Source organism: Zingiber officinale, chromosome 6B (assembly GCF_018446385.1).
Source record: "Zingiber officinale cultivar Zhangliang chromosome 6B, Zo_v1.1, whole genome shotgun sequence".
In the NCBI taxonomy this organism is placed as follows: domain Eukaryota; kingdom Viridiplantae; phylum Streptophyta; class Magnoliopsida; order Zingiberales; family Zingiberaceae; genus Zingiber; species Zingiber officinale.
In genome coordinates, this window is record NC_055996.1 from 54,972,730 (window position 1) to 54,998,120 (window position 25,391).

Here is a 25,391-nt window from a genome sequence, read left to right on the forward strand (position 1 = left end):
CAAATCAGAATAATTCTAACACATTTTTGGCTCTATACCCCTTAGTCTTAAAAGGTCTCTTGGTCATTTTTCCTTCCAAGTAAGACTCGCAGGTTGGAAAGTTTTTCACCACTAATGAACCCAAAAGTTCATTGGCTATTACCCTTTGAATCCTACTCAAGTTAATATGACCTAGCCTTAGATGCGAAAGATATGATTTGTTCATTTCCGAAGGTTGCTTTCTCTAAAAGTTAGAATATGTGTTATTAATTTCCATTTGTTGCATCATGGGAGTTATTGGATTATAAATTGCCAACCAACGTACCAGAACAGATAATTTCCCTATTTTTCTTAATAACAACTTTGTTATCAAAAGAGACAGAATATCAAGTTCTTTCTAAAACTTGGTATGTAAAGACAATTTCTCAAAATCCATGTTTTATTTCTATCAAAGGATAAACATCTCCCACTGCAACAGCTGCTACTTTTGCAGCAGTGCCCATGTAGACGGTGATTTCCCCTTCATATAGTTGTCGGGTTTCCTGAAACCCCTGCAATGAATTGCATACATGATAAGTGGTTCTCGTATCTACATACCAGGTACCGATAGATAACACCACTAAACATGTTTCAACAACTAATGAATAAAATACACCTTTATTATTCTTAGTTCAGAGAGGACAATCCACCGTAGTGTCCAAATTTTTATTTCCAATCATTATAATTGGGACTACTAAGTCTATTCTATAGTATAACAGCTAGGGGATTGAAAAACATTTGAAATCCTAAGAATCACAAAAATATTTGGTCAGCCAACACCTTAAAATCTCCGTGAATTTTGTATGGTACGTTAGTATAGATGTATACAAATTCAAACATTAAGAGGAGATTTTATCCATTAATTTTATTATCTTGTCAACCTATCTTTATGACAAATAAAATTAATAGTTGGTCCGTCTTCGATCAAATATTTGGTCAAAATTTTAGAATTTAAAATAATATTGATTCCTCAAAACAATATCATTTAAATTTACCAACACCTCAAACACCATGAATTTTGTATGCCACGTTAGTGTGGATGTATACAAATTCAGACATTTGTAAGAGAAGGGTCTTACCTATTAATTATCTTGTCAATCTTAAATTACCTCAAACACCATGAATTTTGTATGTCACGTTAGTGTGGACGTATACAAATTCAATTGCTTATAAGAGGAGGTTTTACTCATTAATTTTATTTTGTCAACCTAACTTTATGACAAATAAAATTACCTCAAACACCATGAATTTTATATGTCACGTTAGTGTGGACGTATACAAATTCAAACATTTGTAAGAGGGGTTTTACCTAGCTTTATGACAAATTAATAGTTGATTTTCCTTTGATATCACAAATAATAGCAGTAACTCCGTTGGGGAGGATACTATTAAATGCACCTAAGTGTATACCATTACTTGATACTTAGTCTATTAAATAGGATTGTGCTCCTTCAGTTGGAGAAGATCACACGCTCCTAAATAATTTCCTATAACCATCCATAAAGGAAGTTTGATCTAGTGATCCGCAAACAAACGCATCTGTTGTGGAGGGAGGCACTCAGAGCCAACACTCAAGTTTGTTGCATCACTTACAAACCAGTAATGGAGACCATGAAATTTATTTACTAATCCCTCTCCCACTTAGTTATTTAAGATGAAGATTTTATCATGCACACAAGCATACAAATACAACACACACATCACAGCAAATAAAAGCAATAAATATGGAAAAAATAATTTTCCAACTATTATGGTCTCTTCCATCACTGTCCTCCGTGTGCTGCCAACCCCAGCTGCTGTCATCTTTAGCCACCGCAATCGGGTCTAGTCGCCGCATCTATCTTGCTTCTTTTTTTGCTGGGCCTCTGGTCCTCAAATACTCCCGCGCCTCGCAAGGATACGATCCACGAAAAAAAAATAGAATTTTACATTTATCTATCCTATATTCCACAAGGGAATGTACATGTAATCTAGATCGAAACAAAAATGTAAAATCCTAAAACTAATACAACTTCTGTTGTATTTAATACATACAATCATGCATACACAAAAAACACCCTCAACATGTCCGAGAGTCCAATCACATACAATCACATTAGGGCCATAATAGTTGGATCTAGGATGCCTGCAACCACAGAATTAATCTATTTGCACATCCTACTATTACCCTGCCTAAAATATGTATGACATGTGCATAATTAAACTGAAAACCAAACACACAGAGGCAATATCCTAGCTAGGATACCAATTGATGGTTGCTACTCGGAATATCGTACTGGTTCCCCTTACAAAAATTTTGTACAAGTCCCAAACCTTTCCTAACAACCTACTGTGTTCTTTAGAAATTAAATTTGGAATCGCAAACAGAACTTAACATTATTTATTCCAAATTCAACTTATCTATTCTTAAAGGTTTAGACTTGGATTGCAAACGATGCTTAACATTATTAATCCAAATCCACCCATGTTACAAAGTTAATTAAATATTTATTTCAGAGATCGGCTTCCAGGTTAAACATGGTGAGGCACTAGGCCTTCTTGGGTATGAGATCATCCACCACTTCCTAGACAAAGCCTTTCAACGAAATTCAATATTTAATCTCCTTATAGTATCCCTAGGTTTAACCATTAAGAACAATCGAATCACAAGATCGAAAAACATAAGAAACACAAAATCGAAACATAAATTCGGTTGCCTAGAATCGTTAGCCTCTTGTGTTTGGTAATTCAAAATCCATACAAAGAAAACTAGTATGATGCGGAACAAGAAAACTAGTTATACCTTTCTTTGTTAACAAAAACCTCTTGATATTCTATAGTACTCCTCTCATTCTCTTGGACGTCGTGTAGACGACGATCTACCAAGATAAATTCCACCGGGACCACTTCTTCTTCTCCAAGACTCTTGAGCCATTAAGGGATGCCAAAATAGGAAACTTCCTTCTCTTCCCCTTCTTCTCCAAGTGTGTCACCGGTCCTTATAGGTCTTCCCCTCCAAGCTAGGTTTCGGCCAGCAAGCAAGATGAAGAAAACAACCTAGAGATAGGAACCGGCCCTAAGGAGAACAAGCAAGGAGAAACTATAGAGGGATGGCCGGCCACCAAAGGATTAGAAGAGAGGGAACTTAGAGAGATCAATTCATTAGAGATTAATCTCATGAGGCACCCTATACCTCTCTTTTATAATCCTTGGTCATGACAAAAAAGAAAAGTTTAATAAAAACTCCCTTTTAATCTTCTTATGGCCGACCACATCATGGTATGCTAAAAAGGAAAAAATTTTACAATAAAAATTAAAGCTTCCTTTTAAACCATGGTGTTTACAAAAAGGAAAGTTTTAAACATAATTAAAACCTCCTTATTTATGACCTCCCTTTAAAAGAGAAAATTTTAATAACAATTAAAATCTCTCTTTTTAAATTTCCTATTGTGCATGGCAATAAAGGAAAGTTTTAAAATTAATCTCTCCCTTTTAAAACATGTAGACAACTACAAAAAAGGAAAGATTAATTAATACTTCTCCTTTTAAATCATGGTTACATAAAAGGAAAGCTTTATCAAAAATTAAAATCTTTCTTTTAAGCATTATAGACAACTACAAATAAGAAAAGATTATAACAAAATTAAAATCTCTCTTTAATCTTTTGTAGATAGCTATAAAAGGAAAGATTTTAAAATCTAAAACTCTCTTTTTAAAACCATGAGGATGATTATAAAAGGAAATTTTTAAAATTAAAATTTCTCTTTTAAATCCCTTCATGAATGACTCCCAAAGGAAAGATTTTAACAAAAATTAAAATCTCCTTTAATCCTATTCCTATGGCCGACCCCATGCTTAGTCACCAAGCATGGCTTGGCCGGCCACTATTTGAGCTCCAAGCCATTGCTTGCCCGGCCCCCTTGCTCCAAGCAAGGTTGTGTTCGACCCATTACTTGGATAGGAAGTGGACTTAGTGGATACAATGTTTTATAGAAGCTACAACAGGGACCGAGAGGAGAAATTGGTTTTGGTCTCCCAATGAGCTTGAGCTTCCTGTGTTCGCCCCGAACATCCAGCTCAAGTTCATCAATAATAATTCATACCACTAAAGAGTTATTATTGAACTACCACACCAATCCCAAATTATATTATGAGCTCCTTCTTATTATGAATGCATTAATCTCCCTGTGTTTAAGATATAGAATGTCCACTAATTAAATGAGTTACTGACAACTCACTTAATTAATATCTAACTCCAAGAGTAGTACCACTCAACTTCATTGTCATGCCGGACTAAGTCCACCTGCAGGGTTTACATGACAATCCTTATGAGCTCCTCAAGGGGACATCATCAACCTAGATTACTAGGACACAGTTTCATTCTATAATCAACACCACACTATATAAATAATATCATTTTTTAACTTATCGGGCCTATTGATTTAACGAGCTAAATCGCACCCTTTGATAAATCAAAGAAATAAATATTAAATATACGTGCTTGTTATTACATCATGATTAAGAGCATGCACTTCCATAATAATAGAGGTTTTGTTCTCTTATATAGTCAGTATAAAAAAAACTATCTCAAATGGTCCTGCTCAATACACTTATAGTGTACTAGTGCAAATTATTAGTCAAGATAAACTAATACCTAATTACACTACAACCACTCCAATGGTTTGTCCCATTCCATCTTGGTTGTGAGCAACTGTTTATAATTTATAAGGAACTGATAACATGAACTTCTGTGTGTCTCCTCACACCATGTTATCTACAATATAAATTAAATGGACAACTACACTTAGCATAAATGTAGATATTTGACCAATGTGATTCTTATAAATGTTTACAAAGAACTAGACTTTTAGTATACACTCTAACAGGCCCGACCTGCCTTCCCCCCGGTCAAGATGTCCGACCGATTCCGCGCGTAGCTGCAGTCCATGCCCCCCGACATGGGCCTTGGGGACCGCACTATTGTACTTATCATCGGTCTCACACTCATGCTGTTGGTTGCTACTCGAAAAACCTAATGGTTCCACTATACAAAAATTTTGTACAAAGGTCTGAACCTTTTCCTAGTTACCATGTGTTCTTTTAAATTAAACTCGGATCGCCTGCGGAACTTAACATGTTTGATCCTAAGTTTAATTTATTTATTCTTTTAGGTTTAGACTTGGATCTCCTGCAGAACTTAACACGTTCGATCCAAATCACCTAGGTTATTAATTCCATTAAATATTAATTTCCAAAATTAGCTTCCAGGACTGCATTGCGAGGCACATGACCTTCTTGGATATGGGAACAACCACCACCGCCTAGACAAAGCCTTTTAAGGAAAGCTAATATTTAATTTCCTTAAATAACTCTAGGTTAACCAAAAAGAACAATCGATTCACACGGAAAAGAAAAATAAAAGAACACAACATCGAAAACTAATTCGAAAAACTAGAATCGCATGCCTCTTGTATTTGGTATTTTTACAAAGAACTATTATTGAACTACCGCACCAATCCCAAATTACATTTTTGGGCTCCTTCTTATTATGAGTGTGTTAGTCTCCCTGTGTTTAAGATGTCGAATGTCCACTAATTAAGTGAGTTACTAACAACTCATAATTAATATCTTAGTCCAAGAATAGTACCACTCAACCTTATCGTCATGTCGGATTAAGTCCACCTACAGGGTTTAACATGACAATCCTTATGAGCTCCTCTTGGGGACATTATCAACCTAGATCACTAGGACACAGTTTCCTTCTATAATCAACAATACACACTATAAGTGATATCATTTCCCAACTTATCGGGCTTATTGATTTATCGAACTAAATCTCACCCATTAATAAATTAAAGAAATAAATATCAAATATATGTGCTTGTTATTATATTAGGATTAAGAGCACACACTTCCATAATAACTGAGGTCTTGTTCCTTTATAAAGTCAGTATAAAAGAAACGACCTCTGATGGTCCTACTCAATACACTCTAAGTGTACTAGTGTAATTATATAGTTAAGATAAAATAATACCTAATTACACTACGACCTTCCAATGGTTTGTTCCTTTCCATTTTGGCCGTGAGCTATTGTTTATAATTTATAAGGTACTAATAACATTATCTTCTGTATGTGACACCACATACTATGTTATCTACAATATAAATTAATTGAACAACTACAAACAAATGTAGATAATTTGACCAAATGTGATTCTTTATTCAAAATAAATGTTTACAAAAGCTTAGGCTTTCAGTATACACTCTAACAATCTCCCACTTATACTAATGACTAAGCTGTCATATCTGCTGCCATACATCTGATTCCCATCCCCTCCACATGTCGATCGAAAGCTTTTGCTGGAAGGGCCTTAGTGAAAGGATCTGCTAGGTTATCTGCTGATGCAATCTTGGCAATGACAACTTCTCCTCGCTTCACGATATCTCGTATCAGGTGGTACTTGCGCTCTATATGTTTACTTGCCTTATGGGCTCGTGGTTCCTTCGAGTTTGCAACTGCACCGCTATTATCACAATAAATTGTGATGATTTTGGGCAAACCAGGAATCACATCTAAGTCCATTAGAAGGTTCCTGAGCCATACTTCTTCTTTAGCTGCCTCAGAGGCTGCTACATACTCAGCTTCCATGGTTGAGTCTGAAACGCATTTCTGCTTAACACTCCTCCATGCAATGGCTCCACCTCATAACGTAAACACATAGCCTGATGTAGACTTACTGTTGTCCCTATCCGATTGGAAATCTGAATCCGTGTAACCCACAGGGAGCAAATCGTCTGCTTGGTAAACTAGCATATAATCTCTAGTCCTTCTCAGGTACTTTAATATATGCTTTACCGCAGTCCAATGTCCTTGTCCAGGGTTACTCTGATATCTGCTAACCGTGCCCACGGCAAAATATATATCAGGTCTCGTACACAGCATTGCATACATAAGGCTTCCTACTGCCGAAGCATAAGGAACTGTTTTCATGTCCTCTATCTCCTTTGATGTCTTCGGAGACATCTCTTTAGATAGAGCTACTCCATGCCTAAAAGGTAAGAAACCTTTCTTAGAATTCTGCATGCTAAAACGAGCAAGGATTGTATCTATATATGAAGCTTGGGATAGACACAACATTCTTTTCTTGCGATCCCTTATAACTTTGATCCCAAGAATGTGTGCACAATCTCCTAAGTCCTTTATATCAAATTGTTTGGACAACCATACCCTTACGTCCGATAATACCTTGACATTGTTGCTAATTAACAAAATATCATCTACGTATAGTACAAGAAATACCACCACGTTTCCGTTACACTTCTTGTACACACAAGACTCATCCTGACACTGAATAAATCCATATGACTGGATTACTTCATTAAACTGGATGTTCCAAGACCTTAAAGCTTGCTTCAGTCTATAAATGGACCGATTGAGTTTGCACACTAGATGCTCTTTGTCTTTTTCAATAAACCCTTCTGGTTGCTTCATATGGATGTTTTCTTCAAGACTTCTATTAAGGAAAGCTGTCTTGACATCCATTTGCCAAATTTCATAATCCATATGAGCGGCAATGGATAAGAGTATCCAGATAGACTTAAGCATGACTACCGGTGAAAAAGTCTCCTCATAATCGATTCCCTCTTTCTGAGTGTACCCTTTCGCAACAAGCCTAGCTTTGAAGGTTTCTACCTTCTTGTCTATCCCTCTTTTCCTTTTGTAGATCCACTTGCATCCAACGGCTTTTACACCATCAGGTGATTCTACAAGCTCCCAGACCTTATTAGAGTACATAGACTCTATTTCAGAATTCATTGCCTTTTGCCAAGATACTCATCTATATCTTGGAGTGCTTCGTCATATGTTCGAGGATCAGGTTCATGTTTACTCGTGATCAAGTCCGAAGACTCTCCCAAAAACATGAATCTCTCAGATTCCCTCACAACTCTCCCACTACGACGAGGCACCGTCTGTGGTTGTGTATCATGTGTGACACGTGTTGCAGTCTCTTGTGGTACTTCATCTTGTACTGTTGGTACTAAAGTAGACGTGTCCTCTCTAAGTTCTTCTAGTACAACTTTGCTATTGGGCTTGTGATCCATTATATAGTCTTCTTTTAAAAACTGGCATTGGTGCTAACAATGACCTTCTGGTCTTTAGGACCATAAAATAAACCACCTTTCGTTCCTCTGGGATAACCCCCAAACACGCGAACTTCTGTACGAGATTCTAACTTATCAGTATCTGGTTTCAGCACATGTGCTGGACTACCCCAAATCCGAATATGTCTTAGACTAGGCTTTCGTCCATTCCACAATTCTGTGAGAGTAGAAGATATTGATTTAGAAGGTACTAAGTTCAGAATATGAGCTGTTGTTTCCAGAGCGTATCCCCAAAATGAATTTGGTAATTCTGAATAACTCATCATCGATCTAACCATTTCCATAAGAGTCATATTCCTTCGTTCTGCCACACCATTCTATTGGGGTGTACCAGGTGCGGATAATTGGGATTGAATCCCTGCCTCTGATAAGTAATTCCTAAACTCTCCTAAGAGGTATTCGCCACCACGATCAGACTGTAGTGTCTTGATACTTTTACCTAGTCGTTTCTCCACATCAGCCTTGTACTCTTTGAACTTATCAAAGCACTCGGACTTGCGGCACATTAGGTAAATGTATCTATATCTTGAATAATCATCTATAAAAGAGACAAAATATTCAAAACCACATCTCGCCTGGATAGACATAGGACCACACAAATCAGAATGAACTAATTCTAACACTTCTTTGGCTCTATACCCCTTGGCCTTAAAAGGCCTCTTGGTCATTTTACCTTCCAAGCAAGATTCACAAGTTGAAAAATTTTCCAACTCTAATGAATCCAAGAGTCCATCGGCTATAAGCCTTTGAATCCTACTTAAGTTAATATGACCAAGCCTTAGATGCCAAAGATATGCTTGGTTCATTTTCGAAGGTTGTTTTCTCTTATTAGTGTTAGAAGATGTGTTATAAATTTTCATATTTTGCTTTGTGAGAGAAATTAGATTTAAAGTATACAAATTGTCAACTAATGCACCAGAATAGATAATCATTTTATTTCTCTTTATAACTACATTGTTATTAAAAGAAACAGAATATCCATCCAAAAACAGTTAAGAAACTGAAATTAAATTCTTTCTAAAACTGGGTACATAAAGACAATTTCTTAAAACCAATTTTCTATTTCTATCAAAAGATAAGTAGACGTCTCCCACTGCAACAGCCGCCACCTTAGTAGCATTGCCCATGTAGACGGTTACCTCTCCTTCATATAGTCGTCGGGTTTCCTGGAACCCCTGCAAAGAATTACAGACATGATCAGTGGCTCCTGTATCTACACACCAGGTGCTGGTAGATAATACCGCTAAACATGTTTCAACAACTAGAGCATGAGATATACCTTTGTTGTTTTGATTCCTACGAGGACAATCCGCCTTCCAATGCCCTGACTGCTTGCAGATGAAGCACTTGCCCTTCGGCTTCTTCATTCCAGCTTTAGCTCCTGTACTATGAGATTTATTCACCTTCTTTGCTGAGCTAACTTGTTTCTTCTTCTTCTTTCCTTTCGGTTTAGAAGTAGAACCATTTTCAACATAGTGAATCTGAGAATTATGACGAAACAAACCTTCTGCTGCCTGAAGTTCTGTCAGTAGTTTCACCAATGAATATACCCTTTTATTCATATTGTAATTCAGGCGGAATTACTCAAAACTTCTAGGTAGCATTTGGAGGATCATATCGATCTGGGTTTCCCCATCAATTTCTCCTCCAAGGATTTGTATTTCATTCAGATAAGTCATCATCTTTAGGATATGATCCCTCACAGGAGTACCCTCTTGCATGGTGGCCATCATTATCTTTCTCATGGCTTCTTGCCTAGAGGCCCGATCCTGGTGACCAAAGAGTTCCTTGAGATTGTTCATAATATCATAGGCTGTTGGTAAATCTTGATGCTGATGTTGCAATACATTTGACATTAAAGCCAAATGTAACACCGCGCCATCTCATCTGCTTTTACCTATTTACTATGATACTCAATCTCCTCTTGGGTAGATTCACCATTGGGTGTATCAGGGTAAGGCTCAGTCAGTACAAACTTATAGCTTTCAGTAGTAATAACAATGTCCAGGTTCCTTTTCCAATCTATGCAGTTAGGACCAGTAAGTCTGTTCTCTTTTAGTATGATGGCCAGTGGGTTGAAAGTCATCCTAAGAATCACAAATAACTTTTGGTCAGAACTCTAAATTTAGAATAATATTGATTCCTCAAACAATACTATTTTAAATTAACCAACACCTCAAAACACCGTGAATTTTGTATGCCACGATAGTGTGGACGTATACAAATTCCACATTTGTAAAAGGAGGGTTTAACCCATTAATTTTTTATCTTGTCAACCTAACTTTTTGACAAATAAAATTAATAGTTGGTTTCCTTTGGTCACATGAATAATAGCAGTGACTCCGATGGGGAGGATACTATTAGACATGCCTAAGTGTATACCATTACTTGACACTAAGTCCATTAATAAGATTGTGCCCCTTCTGATGGGGAAGATCACACGCTCTTAATTAACTTCCTATAGTCATCCAAAATGGAAGTTTGCTCTAGTGATCCACAAACAAACTCATCCGATATGGAGGAAGGCACTCAGAGCCAACGCGCAAGTTTGTTTGTATCACTTACAAACCAGTAATGGAGACCATGGGATTTATTTAAAATCCCTCTCCCACTTAGTTATTTAAAATGAGGAATTTTGACTATGCTAGCCTACTAAACATGTATAATAACATGCACACATAGCACAGTATAAAAGCAATAAATAGAAAAACTAATTTTCAACTATTATGACTTTTATCTATTGTTGTCCTCCGTATGTTGTCATCCCTAGCTGTTGCCATTTTTGGCCACCGCCACCGGGTCTAGTTGTTGCATTCATCTTGCTCCTTGTTCCGCTCCGCCTCTGGTCCTCAAAAGGTTCTACGCCTTGCAAGATTCGATCCGCGACATAAATAGAATTTTACATTTTTCGATCCTATATTCCTCGAAGGAATGTACATGAATCTAGATCAAAAATAAAATCCTAATAAAACTAAATACAACTCCTGCTGTATTTTATAATACAATCATGCACACACAATAAATGTCCTTGATGTTGGTGCGGTTAGCACTAACGATTTAACCCAAGTTTTGATGAATGACAAATAGGTTAAGTTAGTTTTGTTGTTGTCTGACACTTTGATCGAGTGTGCAGGAGAAGTCCAGACAGGTCGACGGGCTGACCGGATATCTGGCACGAAGTCCAGCTAGGTCGACGGGCTGACCGGATAGCTGGCACGAAGTCCAGCTAGGTCGACGGGCTGACCGGATAGCTGGCACGAAGTCCATCTAGGTCGACGGGCTGACCGGATAGCTGGCAAGAAGTCCAAGCGGGTCGACGGGCTGACCGGACGCTTGGCGAGAAGTCCAGACGGGTCGAAGGGCTGACCGGACGTCTGGCAGGTAAGTAAGGTAAGTCACTGGAGGGGAGTGACTGCGAGGACGCGTTCTCGGAAAGGGAACATTAGGCGTCGATCCGGCTTAGATCCATTTCGGATATCTAAGTCGAGATCGTGACTAGATTCCGGTCTCGGAAAGACGGAATCTAAGTCATACTTTGCTTATCTATAAAACTGTGCTAACAATCTTTGCTGCAGGGTACATTTGCCTCGGACTAACCTTTTCTTGCAGGAGAAGGATTTTCTGGAGAAGAGGGGTCCGGGCGCCCGGAAGGGATCCGGGCGCCCGGGAGGCAAGTTTTATCCCGATTACGCGTCGCCACATGGAGCTCACTGGTTGGACTTGCCACGTCCCACCAGGGCGCCTGGAAGGGATCCGGGGCGCCCTGAGCTTCATATAAAAGAAGGGGCAAGGGTGGAGCTTCAACAAGAACTAAGAATCCAAGATCTGCTGCTCTGTGCTCTTGCGACGCCACGAAAAGCTCTCCGACTCAGTGCTGGTTTTGTTTTAATTCTATTGTCGGTATTTTCCTGATCTGTCAATTCTTTTACTTAACTCTGTAATATTCGAATTGATAGTGATTGCCCAACGAAAGTGGTCAAGGACCACGGGCCTTCGAGTAGGAGTCGTCACAGGCTCCGAACGAAGTAAAAAACAACTGTGTTCATTTACTTTTCCGCTGCGTTTACACTCTAAGTTTTCGAATCGATATTCACCCCCCCTCTATCGAATCTAACGGTCCTACAAGTGGTATCAGAGCAGGTACCGCTCTGATTTGGTGCAACCACCAATCAGGCAAAGGGGGGACTTTTTGAAAGAAAAATTAGATATCGTTTGTCTTTAAAATAACGAATCGATATTCAACCCCCCCTCTATCGAATCTAATGCCTTTCGTTTTTCCCTCCAAAACGGTTTTTGAAAAATACATCGCCATCTTTTCACCATTGTTTAGTATTTAAAAAATATTACATTTTCAAAATTTTGAAATAATATTTTTTTCAAATATTTTATTAATATTTTATTATTCTTTCTGAAAATAGTGAAATATTATTTTTTTCAGCACTGCTAATCCAAGACCAAGTCTTGGGATCTTTTGTTTGTTTCTCTGTGTGCAAGAAATTATGACTCTTCTAGAAGGACGGAACCCCTGCGAACCACCACCATACGATCATGAAGACTTCAACTACTGGAAGCGATTAATGGAATGCTTCTTAGGAAGCGTAGACATCGATTATATGCTAATTTTGAGGAAACCTTCTCAAAACTCAGAACTGAACAAAAAGGTAAGTAACATTATTTGTAATGTTTTACCTAACAATATTTTATGCAGATTAGAAAAGTACAAGAATGCATATGAGCTGTGGACCTAGTTGATCAAGCTTCACGAGACGCCAATGGAGCTAGAAGATCAAGTTAAAGTCAAATATGGACTCGAGTCAAATCCAACGGAAAAGCCTACTGAATTAGGGGTTGCGCTCAAGGTTAGTAATATTTACCAAAATACCCCTGTTAATAGTAGTTTAAATAATCAGCATGATGATAAGTATGAAATTAGTCCAAGTATGGTGCATGATAATCTAGATTTAAATGATTTAAATTAAAAATCACAAAATAATGTAGACTCTGATCAAGTCAATCAAGACTCTGATCAATTTGGCATCAACCTTGAATTGGTCAAACAGAACAATGACCAAATCAATTCAAATAATTTAATTAATTCAGAAATTTTGAAATTAGGTGAGCATTTAGACATAAATAAGTCAAACATTAAAATAAATTTGAATTTAAATGCTAAAAATGAGAAAATGGATAAAATCAATAAATACCTTGATAAAATATTTAATAATCAAGATAAAATCAGTCTAGAAAATGCTATCCAAAACCAAGATAATTTAATTAATAAAAAATTAAACTTTAAAGATAAAACTAATCTAATAAATTCAATTAACCATATCAATTTAAAAGGCAAAGAAAATATAAGGATAAAATCAAACACTTTGATAAAATCAAAACGGAATTTAACAAACTTAAAATTAAATGTTAAAGATAACATATTAAACAAAAATAAACTAGAAATTTCAAAATTAACAATTAATAAAAAGCTAAAAGATAAACCATTAAGAAAATATAATTCAAACAGTTTAGTTAATTCAAATTTAAAAATAAATAAAAACTTAAACTTTAAAAATAAGCTATTAAAGAAAGATAATTTGACCAATTTAATTAATTCAAAATTAAAAACTTAAATTTAAATTACAAATTAAACATTAAAATTTAACTAAAATCAACTCTAATTATACAAAAATCTTAAATTAAAGGCCAATAATTGAGGGGGAGGCTCCAGAATAGCTGGCACCTCCAAAACTAACTTACCCGACAAGGTAACCCAAATAAACTAACCCGGCAGGGTAATTAGGATTAGTTAAAAAGAGACCCAGTTTAACTTGAATCATGGTACTGGTGAAGTTTTTTGATGATAGTACGTTGGGGAAGCTTGGGCATCGCATGTCTAGAAAGATATGGCTTCAATCTGGTGCATTTGGCCAAGTGGAACCGACCGAAGCTACCTTTAAATGGATCCTAACTAGTTAGACCAAGGTTTAATACTAAGCTCCGTGGATAGGACTATTCGGAAAACCTCGAAAGGTTGGTTACTTCTAATGACGTCCAAGTGACTCACTAAGCTTAGAAGTTTATCCGAAGAATGCCTATTTGTTGAGACCAAAGCTAAACCTGAATCTAACACAAGTTAAACCAAACTCTGTAATTAAATCTAATTCATCTCACAAAATTATAAGATTCCCTGATTGATAATCTAGATCGGGTGAGATGAATAAGGATTAAATTAATTAATTTTCAATCGAAATTAAAATTAATAAAAATTGAATTTTGAAGTTCAAATTAAATTAAAATTAATTAAAATTAAATTTTGAATTTCAAATTCAAATTAAATTAAAATTAATTAAAATTAAATTTTGAATTTCAAATTAAAATTAAATTTTGAATTTCAAATTAAAATTATAAAACTTTGAATTTCAAATTAAATTAAAATAAATTAAAATTAAATTTTGAATTTCAAATTAAAATTAAATTTCGAATTTCAAATTAAATTAAAATTAATTAAAATTAAATTAAATTAAAATTAATTTTTTTTTAAAAAAATCTATTTTAAAAATTAAACTTAATTTTTTTTAACTTAAAAATTTATTTTAAAACTTAATGTGTTTTTAACTTAAAAATTTATTTTAAAACTTAATTTTATTTTAACTTAAAAATTTATTTTAACCTAAAAATTCATTTTAACCAAAAAAATATTTTAACTTAATTATTTTTTTTAAAAAAAAACCTTTTAAAAAAAAAAATTTCTTTTAAAAATTATTTTAAAAACTTTTAAAACTTATTTTAAAAATTCTTTTAAAAAAAATATTTTTAACATTTAAAAAAAATTTTAAAAATTCTTTAAAAAATATTTCAAAAAATCTTTAAAAACTATTTTAAAAATTCTTTAAAAACTATTTTAAAAATTCTTTAAAAACTATTTTAAAAATTCTTTAAAAAAAAAAACTTTTTTTTTAAAACTCTTTTAAAAACTTTTTAAAAATTCTCTTAAAAACTTTTTTAAAAAATTCTTTTAAAAACTTTTTTTATAAATTCTTTAAAAACTTTAAAAAATTATTTTAAAAATTATTTTAAAAACTCTTTTAAAAATCATTTTAAAAACTTATAAAATTCTTTTAAAAATTATTTTAAATTTTTTTTTAAAAAACTCTTTTAAAAATCATTTTAAAAACTTTAAAAATATTTTTTAAAACATTTTAAAAATTATTTTAAAAACTCTTTTAAAAATCATTTTAAAAACTTTAAAAATTTCTTATAAAAATTATTTAAAACAATTTAATTTTTTTAAAAACTCTTTTAAAAATCATTTTAAAAATTTTAAAAATTTCTTTTAAAAATTATTTTAAAACATTTTAAAAATTATTTTAAAAACTCTTTTAAAAATCATTTAAAAAACTTTAAAAAATTCTATTAAAAATTATTTTAATTTTTTTTAAAAAAAAACTCTTTTAAAAATCATTTTAAAAACTTTAAAAAATTCTTTTAAAAATTATTTTAAAACATTTCAAATTTTTTTAAAAACTCTTTTAAAAATCATTTTTAAAAAAAAAAACTTTAAAAAATTCTTTTAAAAATTATTTTAAAAACTCTTTTAAAAATCATCTTAAAAACTTTATAAAACCTTTTAAAAATTATTGTTATTTTAAAAATTATTTTAACTTATTTCAAAAATTCTTTTAAAAAACTTTTAAAAATCATTTAAAAACTATTTTAAAAATCATTTTATAACTATTTTAAAAATTATGTATCATTTTGAAAAATTCTTCTTATTTTTTCACTATAATAAAATTCTTTTAACTTAAAAAAAAAATTGTAATAATAATAAATTATTTCTATAGACTATTTTCACTTTAAAAATTATTATTTTGACTTTAAACTCATTTTTAATCTTAAACATCATTTTAACCTTAAAATTATTTTTTAATTAACTTAACTGAGAATTAGATCTTAAATTAAAACTCATTAAAACTTAATTTAAACATTACTTTTCAACTTAATTTAACCTAACTGAAAATTAAAACTTAAATTAAAACTTAAATATTTAACTTAAACTTAAATTAATCACTGATATTAATTTTAATCTAAAATCAAAACTGAATTGAACGTATATTAATTGTCATTAAATAATTATAAAAATCATTTTAAAATCCTGTTAGAAATCCCTTAAAAATAATAATAATTATAATTCTTTTAAATTCATTTAAAACTTAGACACCTAACTTAAAAACTTAAATTCCGTTAACTTTAACTTTAAACTTAATTATGTAATTAATAAGTAGAACTTAACTATTTAAGTTTAACTTTATTTGAGAACTAAGCTTGATTTGATTAGAACCTAGGTTTAACCTTAGTAAAAATATTAAAATTACTCTAAGTCATTTTTTTTATCAACCTTTAAAATATTAATTATTTTTATTAAAACATAATTAAAGTTTGACTTAAATTGAACCTTACTTAACCTTGTTTAATAACGAGTTTAACTTCAAATTACCACCAACTTTAAACTAAGTCAATCCAACTTAAAAGGAAGTAAATGAAAAGTTAAATTATAACCAACACCTTCATCAATTAATACAAAATTTAGATTATAGCAAAATTTAATCAATAAATTATTAATATTGATCAATTATTGAATTAATAACAACTTATCTTACTTAACATTACACTAAAGGTTAATTTATTTCAACTTAATCTAACATTAATTACGGTTAGTCAAATTTAAATGAACAATTTTATAAAGATAATTATACAATCGTCTAAAACACTTAGGTACAAAAATATGTTACGGTTGTAAAATTTCATATTAAGGGGAAGTAATAAATAAGGAGGATTAATAAATTAAAGGAGTATCAAATTAAGGGGGAGGTTTATTTTTTAATTATCTCCTTAAGTGTTATTTTTTAATCTTCTCTTTAAAATCTCTCTAGAAAATTCTACCTCAATTTTTTTTCTACTTTGAATATATTTAGCAAATATTTTCAAAATTTTATGTCAAGTTCAGGGGGAGAAATAAAACTAATTCAGTTTTTCAAATCAAATTTTAAACTTAATTTTGAAAATCAAAGTTTAAAAATCAATTTTCAAAATCAACCTGTTTAAAATTGTGAATTTTTTTTTAAATCACAAACTTTTTATCCTTTTTACTTAGTCTTTGAAAACTGAATTTCTCAAGTATTTTAAACCATGGTTTTGAAACTAGTACTTTTAAACTTTGAAAATTTGATTTTGGAAAACAAATTTTACAAAAACATTCTAAAAATATGATCTTACTTTTACCAAACTCCTTTGAAAACTAAAAGTAAAGATTTAAATTGAATTTAACTTTACCTTGAAAATTGTCCTGAATCTAGTTCTTAAAATTTGATTTTACTTAATTTTGACAATTTGATTTGAAAGTTAAATTTTACAAAAATTAGTTTAAAAAAAAAATTACGTTTTTATTGAAAATTGTGGAAATTAGATTTTTCAAAACTTAAGTTTACAAACTAAGATTCTCAAAATCATTTTCCTTAATTTTGAAAATTGAATCTTTTACAAACTTAGTGTTGAAAAATAAATCAGTTTTGAAAAATAGATTTTTCAAACTTAGTTTTGGAATTTTGGTTTTGAAAACTTATGTTTGAAAAGCGTTTCAAAGTTGAAACTTGTTTTGAAAATTTAAACTTGATCTTGAAATTTAGACCTTATACACTTATGTTTGAAAATTAGACTATCTAAACTTAGAAATTTTTCTAAAAGCTAAAAGCTAATGCTTTAAACAAGTTTTCAACTTGACTATTTTTTTTAACCAGCTGTTAAAAATTGTACTTTTATCAGTATCTTTGAATTTTTGAACTAAACTTTTTATTACTCTACACTATGCTTGTTTACCCCTGCTTATTTTTTGATGAATGCCAAAGGGGGAGGGTTAGGTGGTTAAGTTAGCTAAACCAATTTGAAAATACAGACTAACTTAAAAACCACATAAATGCATGTTGTTTCTTGCATATGTTTTCACTAACTTAACCAGATTGTCATTCCATCAAAAAGGGGGAGATTGTTGGTGCGGTTAGCACTAACGATTTAACCCAGGTTTTGATGAATGGCAAATATGTTAAGTTAGTTTTGTTGTTGTCTGACACTTTGATCGAGTGTGCAGGAGAAGTCCAGACAGGTCGACGGGCTGACCGGATGTCTGGCACGAAGTCCAGCTAGGTCGACGGGCTGACCGGATGGCTAGGTCGACGGGCTGACCGGATAGCTGGCACGAAGTCCAGCTAGGTCGACGGGCTGACCGGATAGCTGGAAAGAAGTCCAAGCGGGTCGACGGGCTGACCGGACGCTTGGCGAGAAGTCCAGCTAGGTCGACGGGCTGACCGGATAGCTGGCAAGAAGTCCAAGCGGGTCGACGGGCTGACCGGACGCTTGGCGAGAAGTCCAGACGGGTCGAAGGGCTGACCGGACGTCTGGCAGGTAAGTAAGGTAAGTCACTGGAGGGGAGTGACTGCGAGGACGCGTTCCCGGAAAGGGAACATTAGGCGTCGATCCGGATTAGATCTATTTCGGATATCTAAGTCGATATCGTGACTAGATTCAGGTCTCGGAAAGACGGAATCTAAGTCATACTTTGCTTATCTATAAAACTGTGCTAACAATCTTTGCTGCAGGATACATTTGCCTCGGACTAACCTTTTCTTGCAGGAGAAGGATTTTCTGGAGAAGAGGGGTCCGGGCGCCCGGGAGGCAAGTTTTATCCCGATTACGCGTCGCCACGTGGAGCTCACTGGTTGGACTTGCCACGTCCCACCAGGGCGCCTGGAAGGGATCCAGGGCGCCCTGAGCTTCATATAAAAGAAGGGGCAAGGGTGGAGCTTCAACAAGAACTAAGAATCCAAGATCTACTGCTCTGTGCTCTTGCGACGCCACGAAAAGCTCTCCGACTCAGTGCTGGTTTTGTTTTAATTCTATTGTCGGTATTTTCCTGATCTGTCAATTCTTGTACTTAACTCTGTAATATTCGAATTGATAGTGATTGCCCAACGAAAGTGGTCAAGGACCACGGGCCTTCGAGTAGGAGTCGTCACAGGCTCCGAACGAAGTAAAAAATAACTGTGTTCATTTACTTTTCCGCTGCGTTTACACTCTAAGTTTTCGAATCGATATTCACCCCCCCCTCTATCGAATCTAACGGTCCTACACTTGACATGTCCAAGGGTCCAATCACACACATAATAACTATAAGCCATAATAGTTGGATCCTGCATCCACAAAGTTAGCACATCCTACTATTAACCTGCATAAATTATGTATGACATGTGCATAATTAAACTAATACCAAATACACAGAGGCAAAACCCTAGCTCTGATACCAATTGTTGGTTGCTACTCAGAAAACCTAATGGTTCCACTGTACAAAAATTTTGTACAAAGGTCTGAACCTTTTCCTAGCTACCATGTGTTCTTTTAAATTAAACTCGGATCGCCTGCGGAACTTAACACGTTTGATCCTAAGTTTAATTTATTTGTTCTTTTATGTTTAGACTTGGATCTCCTGCGGAATTTAACACGTTCGATCCAAATCACCTAGGTTATTAATTCCATTAAATATTAATTTCCAAAATTGGCTTCCAGGACTGCATGGCGAGGCACATGACCTTCTTGGATATGGGAACAACCACCACCGCCTAGACAAAGCCTTTTAAGGAAAGCTAATATTTAATTTCCTTAAATAACTCTAGGTTAACCAAAAAGAACAATCGATTCACAAGGAAAAGAAAAATAAAAGAACACAACATCGAAAACTAATTCGAAAAACTAGAATCGCATGCCTCTTGTATTTGGTATTTTTACAAAGAAATAAAACTAGTATGATGCGGAAATTAAATACTAGTATACCTTTTCTTTTGCAAGCAAAAACCTCTAGGTCTTCTACCGTATTCCTCTTCTAACCTCGGACATTGTGTGGGCAATGATCTTCCGAGATGAGAAATCACCAAAGCACCTTCTTCTCCTCCTTGCAAGGTTCGGCCACAACAAGAGCACCTCCAAGGATGAAGAGATTCAACCACCACCAATGCTCCAAGGGATGCAAGCTTTCTCTCCTTCTTCTCCAAGCTAGAATCCGGCCACCACTTGATCTCCAAGAGAGAAGAGAGTTTCGGCCACAAAGATGGAGAGAATAGAAAGGGAAGAGCCGGCCACACCAAGGAAGAAAAGAGGGAGAAAAATAATAGAGGTTGTTCACCTTAAAGGCTCCCAAAACCCCCTCTTTTATAATCCTTAGCTTTGGCAAATAAGGAAATTTAATTACAATAAAATTTCCTTAACTTTCCTTGACACGAATTAATTAAGAAAAATTAAACAAAATTTCCTAATAGATCATGTCATGGTCGGCCACCTCATGAAGAGCAAACAAGGCAATTTTCAATCAACAATTAAAATTTCTTATTTGTCTTCAGAAATTTTAAAAAATAAAATTTCCCTTTAAAATCCCTTCATGGTTGATAAAAAAAAATTTCTATAATTTTAATTTTTCAACATGTGAACAATTTACAAAGAAGAAAAATAAAATATCCTTCCAATCTACAAATAAGGAAAGAGATTTAATCTCTTTCTTTAATCTTTTGTAGAAACTTATAAAAGAGATATTTTAATTTTTAATCTCTTCAATAAATTATATCTTCCACATAAGAAAAAATTAAAATTAAATTTTTTTTCTAATTTAATAGGGCCGGCCACCTAAGCTTGGGTTCAAGCTAGGGTCGACCACCCGTGGACCAAGGTTTGGCCGGCCCTAGCTTGGTCCTCAAGCTAGCTTGGCCGGCCCCTACAACTTAGGTATGAAGGTGGGTATAGGTGGGTATAGTACTCTATAAATAAGAGGCTACGATAGGGACCGAGAGGAGGAATTGGTTTTGGTCTCCCGATAAAATTAAGCATCCCGTGTTCGCCCCGAACACACAACTTAATTTTATCAACAATAATTCATTCCACTAAATAACTATTATTGAACTACCGCACCAATCCCAAATTACATTTTTGGGCTCCTTCTTATTATGAGTGTGTTAGTCTCCCTGTGTTTAAGATGTCGAATGTCCACTAATTAAGTGAGTTACTGACAACTCATTTAATTAATATCTTAGTCCAAGAATAGTACCACTCAACCTTATCGTCATGTCGGACTAAGTCCACCTGCAGGGTTTAACATGACAATCCTTATGAGCTCCTCTTAGAGACATTATCAACCTAGATCACTAGGACACAGTTTCCTTCTATAATCAACAACACACACTATTAGTGATATCATTTCCCAACTTATCGGGCTTATTGATTTATCGAACTAAATCTCACCCATTGATAAATTAAAGAAATAAATATCAAATATATGTGCTTGTTATTATATTAGGATTAAGAGCACACACTTCCATAATAACTGAGGTCTTGTTTCTTTATAAAGTCAGTATAAAAGAAACGACCTCTGATGGTCCTACTCAATACACTCTAAGTGTACTAGTGTAATTATATAGTTAAGATAAACTAATACCTAATTATACTACGACCTTCCAATGATTTGTTCCTTTCCTTTTTGGTCGTGAGCTACTGTTTATAATTTATAAGGTACTGATAACATTATCTTCTGTATGTGACACCACATACTATGTTATCTACAATATAAATTAATTGAACAACTACAAATAAATGTAAATAATTTGACCAAATGTGATTCTTTATTCAAAATAAATGTTTACAAAAGCTTAGGCTTTCAGTATACACTCTAACACATGCCACCAACGATTATTTTCAATTCGCCCGTGATTCTCGTCGCGTTGTTGACCTGGGCCTGTCACCCCCCGAGCTAGCTCATTAGGTCCAAAGAATGATGGAGGTGTTGGACCCCCAAGGTGTTTTGATGTGATCAAACAAGCTAAGTTAGGTCATGCGTTTGTTTAACCCTTGTGTCTAAGTGTGCAGGAGCTTAGGAACACAGGAAGTTGAGCGGAAGACGCGGCTAGCGAGAAGGACGGCACGGGAGAGAGCCGACGGGCTCAGTGCGTCCAAGGGACGAGGTGTCTGCGGAAGAGTACACCGGTGGACGAGAAGAGCGTGTGCGGCGCTCGAGGGACGAGAAACCGGGAAGGAACATGGGTTCGGGTGAGCCCTATTCCGGAAGGCCGAGATCACCCAAGCTAGCGGAGCCGGAGCGAACAGACCCGGACCGAGACAGGGACTTAACGGAGAAATGATCCCGGACAAAAAGTCAACCATAGTTGACTTTTTGCTCCGGGGCGCTCGGAACCATTCCGGGCGCCCGGAGCTGTCCGGGGCGCCCGGAATGCTTCCGGGCGCTCGGAACATGATTTTGACCAGGATCGCGATTTTCGTAATCTGATCGTTGGGGGATAAAATTTATCCCCACCGGGGCGCCCGGAACCACTTCCAAGCGCCCGGACCAGTACTATAAATAAAGTACTGATCCTTACATTGAAAGCAACGAACTTGTAATCAATTCTTTCTGTGCTTTCAATTCTGTTCTTTTCATTTGTGCTGTCAACGTTGTAAAGAGGCTACTCCGCCCAGAGGAGAATCAGATAATGCGCTTACATTCCTTGGATTAGCAATCCCTTGATTGCAAACCAAGTAAAACTCTGGTGTCTACTTTTCTTTACTTAGTCTCTTTTATTTATTTATTACAAGTGTCTTTTAAATTAGTTGAATATCTGAGAAGGGTTTTTGGTTTAATTTTTGTAGGGCAATTCACCTCTCCCCTCTTGCCGGCCTCCAAAGGGACCTACAAGTGGTATCAGAGCAGAGTACGCTTCAGGAGGACTAACCGCCGATCGAAGCAACAAGATGGCCGGACCAAGCATCGTCCCACAAAATTCGAGGGGAACTTCGCAGACTGGAAGCGTCGTATGGAGGTATTCCTAAAAACAGATTTTGAAATTCGGTTTATTATGAAATATGGTTTTGTAGCTCCAATAGATAAAGATGGAAAAGAAAAAGAAGAGAGTGATTGGACAAAGAAGGAGCAGAATGAGTCGGTAGCAAACAGCCGTGTGGAACATCACCTGCTGAGTGTGTTACCGCCTCAAGAGTCAACCGCATCGGAAACTATTTATCTGCTAAAGAACTTTGGGAGAAGTTCTTAGAACTCCACGAAGGCATGTCCGAAGCAAAACTCGCTAGAAGGGACATCCTCCGCAACAAACTGATGAACATCCGTCTGGAGAAAGGTGAGAAAGTAGCTGGTCTACATGCGAAGGTAAAAGAACTAGTTACTGGTCTCGAAAACCTTGGTGAAACGGCAATAAACGGGGACACTATACGCTATGCGCTCAACGCGTTTCCAAGAACTCCGGAGTGGACATCAATCGTCGACGCCTACTACATCTCAAAAGACCTGGAGGTAAGTACTTTAGAAGAGTTGTTTTCTACTCTTGAATTGCATGAAACCAGGTGTGCAGGAACGACAAAGGATACAACCCAGACTATGGCGCTAAACGCAACCCAGAAGGATGAACTCGAGTCAGATTCCGAAGACGATCAAGAAGCATACATGGTAAGAAATTTTAAAAAGTTTTTTAGATCTAATAAATTTAAAATGCAGAATAAAAAGAATCAAAAAGGTGGAAGAAAGGTGCGGTGCTACCAGTGTCAGAAGGAGGGATACCTAAGAGAAGACTGCCCAGAACTCAAAAAGGTCAAAAGGAAGTCTCCCAAGAAACACAACCTAAAAGCAACTTGGGACGACACTTCTTCATCCGAATCAGAAGCTCAAGAATATGCCGGGATAGCACTAATGGCAAGCTATGATAGACAAAATATATCAGAACCTAGCATCAATGAAGGGGGAGCGACCTCGGATGAAAGCAGTGAAGCAGGGGGAGATTCAGGCTTCAAGTCCGACATGGTAAGTGAGGTATGCCTCTTACCCCCTGATCAGCTTTACTCCGGTATCAAAGCTATGACTAAATCCATGTATAAATTAGAAAATAAAAATGTCAAATTAGAAAATGAAATTTTAGAAACAAAGAGAATTTTGGCAAAATCATGTCTTATAGAGGATTTTGAAAAATTGAAAATTGAAAATGAAAAACTAAAAGAAGAAATAGAAAGATTGAAAAAAATCCAATGGTTCAAATATTTCTACTTTTAGAAATTATAGAGGTTTAAATTGGTATTATAGATTTCATTAAAGTCAAATTAGAAATATATCAAAAATCTATATACCTAGAAAATACTTGGTAAATTCTGTAGGTAGGAACCTCTACTGGGTTCCAAAAACCTGTTTAACTTAAAATTAAAGTCAGACTTAGCATTTTCAGCAAGGAAATTAAACAACTAATTTCTTTATGAGGCTTTGTCTAAGGAAGTGGTTGTTGCTCCAATAACCAAGAAGGCCTAGTGCCTCGCCACGACCTGGAAGTCAAGTATCGAAATGAAAAGTTTAATTGACTAAACTGAAAAAGCATTAATTTAAATTATTTAATGCTTTAAAAAGAGTTATTCAATTTATGTTAGAAAACATTTAAAAAATTTTTAGAAATTTTTTTTTATCTTAGAAATTTTTATGAAAATTGACTCAGAATTTTTTTTCCTCCTCCTTATAATTTTGCTTAAAATTGACTTAGAATTGTTTCTTATGAATATTAACTTAGAATTTTTTTTTATATTAAGTTTCAAACTTAAAATTTTGTTTATCTGAAGAGTGTTTTTACTTAAATATTTTTACACTCAAAAGTTTTGTTTGAATTAACCTTAGACTTGTTTATAACCCCAATTTTTATGTGATCAAAGGGGGAGAAGTATGTTAAAGTCTAGGGGGAGGTAATATAATTTTTCATTTGAAAAATACTTGGACTTATTTGAATATAAATTGTTTTTATTTCATATGTTTACCCTAACTTAACTTGGGTTGCTCACATCAAAAAGGGGGAGATTGTTGGAACCCAAAGGTGTTTTGATGTGATCAAACAAGCTAAGTTAGGTCCTGCGTTTGTTTAACCCTTGTGTCTAAGTGTGCAGGAGCTTAGGAACACAGGAAGTCGAGCGGAAGACGCGGCTAGCGAGAAGGACGGCACGGGAGAGAGCCGACGGGCTCGGTGCGTCCGAGGGACGAGGTGTCCGCGGAAGAGTACACCGGTGGACGAGAAGAGCGTGCGCGGCGCTCGAGGGACGAGAAACCGGGAAGGAAGGCTGCTCGAGGAGAAGACCGGAACATGGGTTCGGGTGAGCCCTATTCCGGAAGGCCGAGA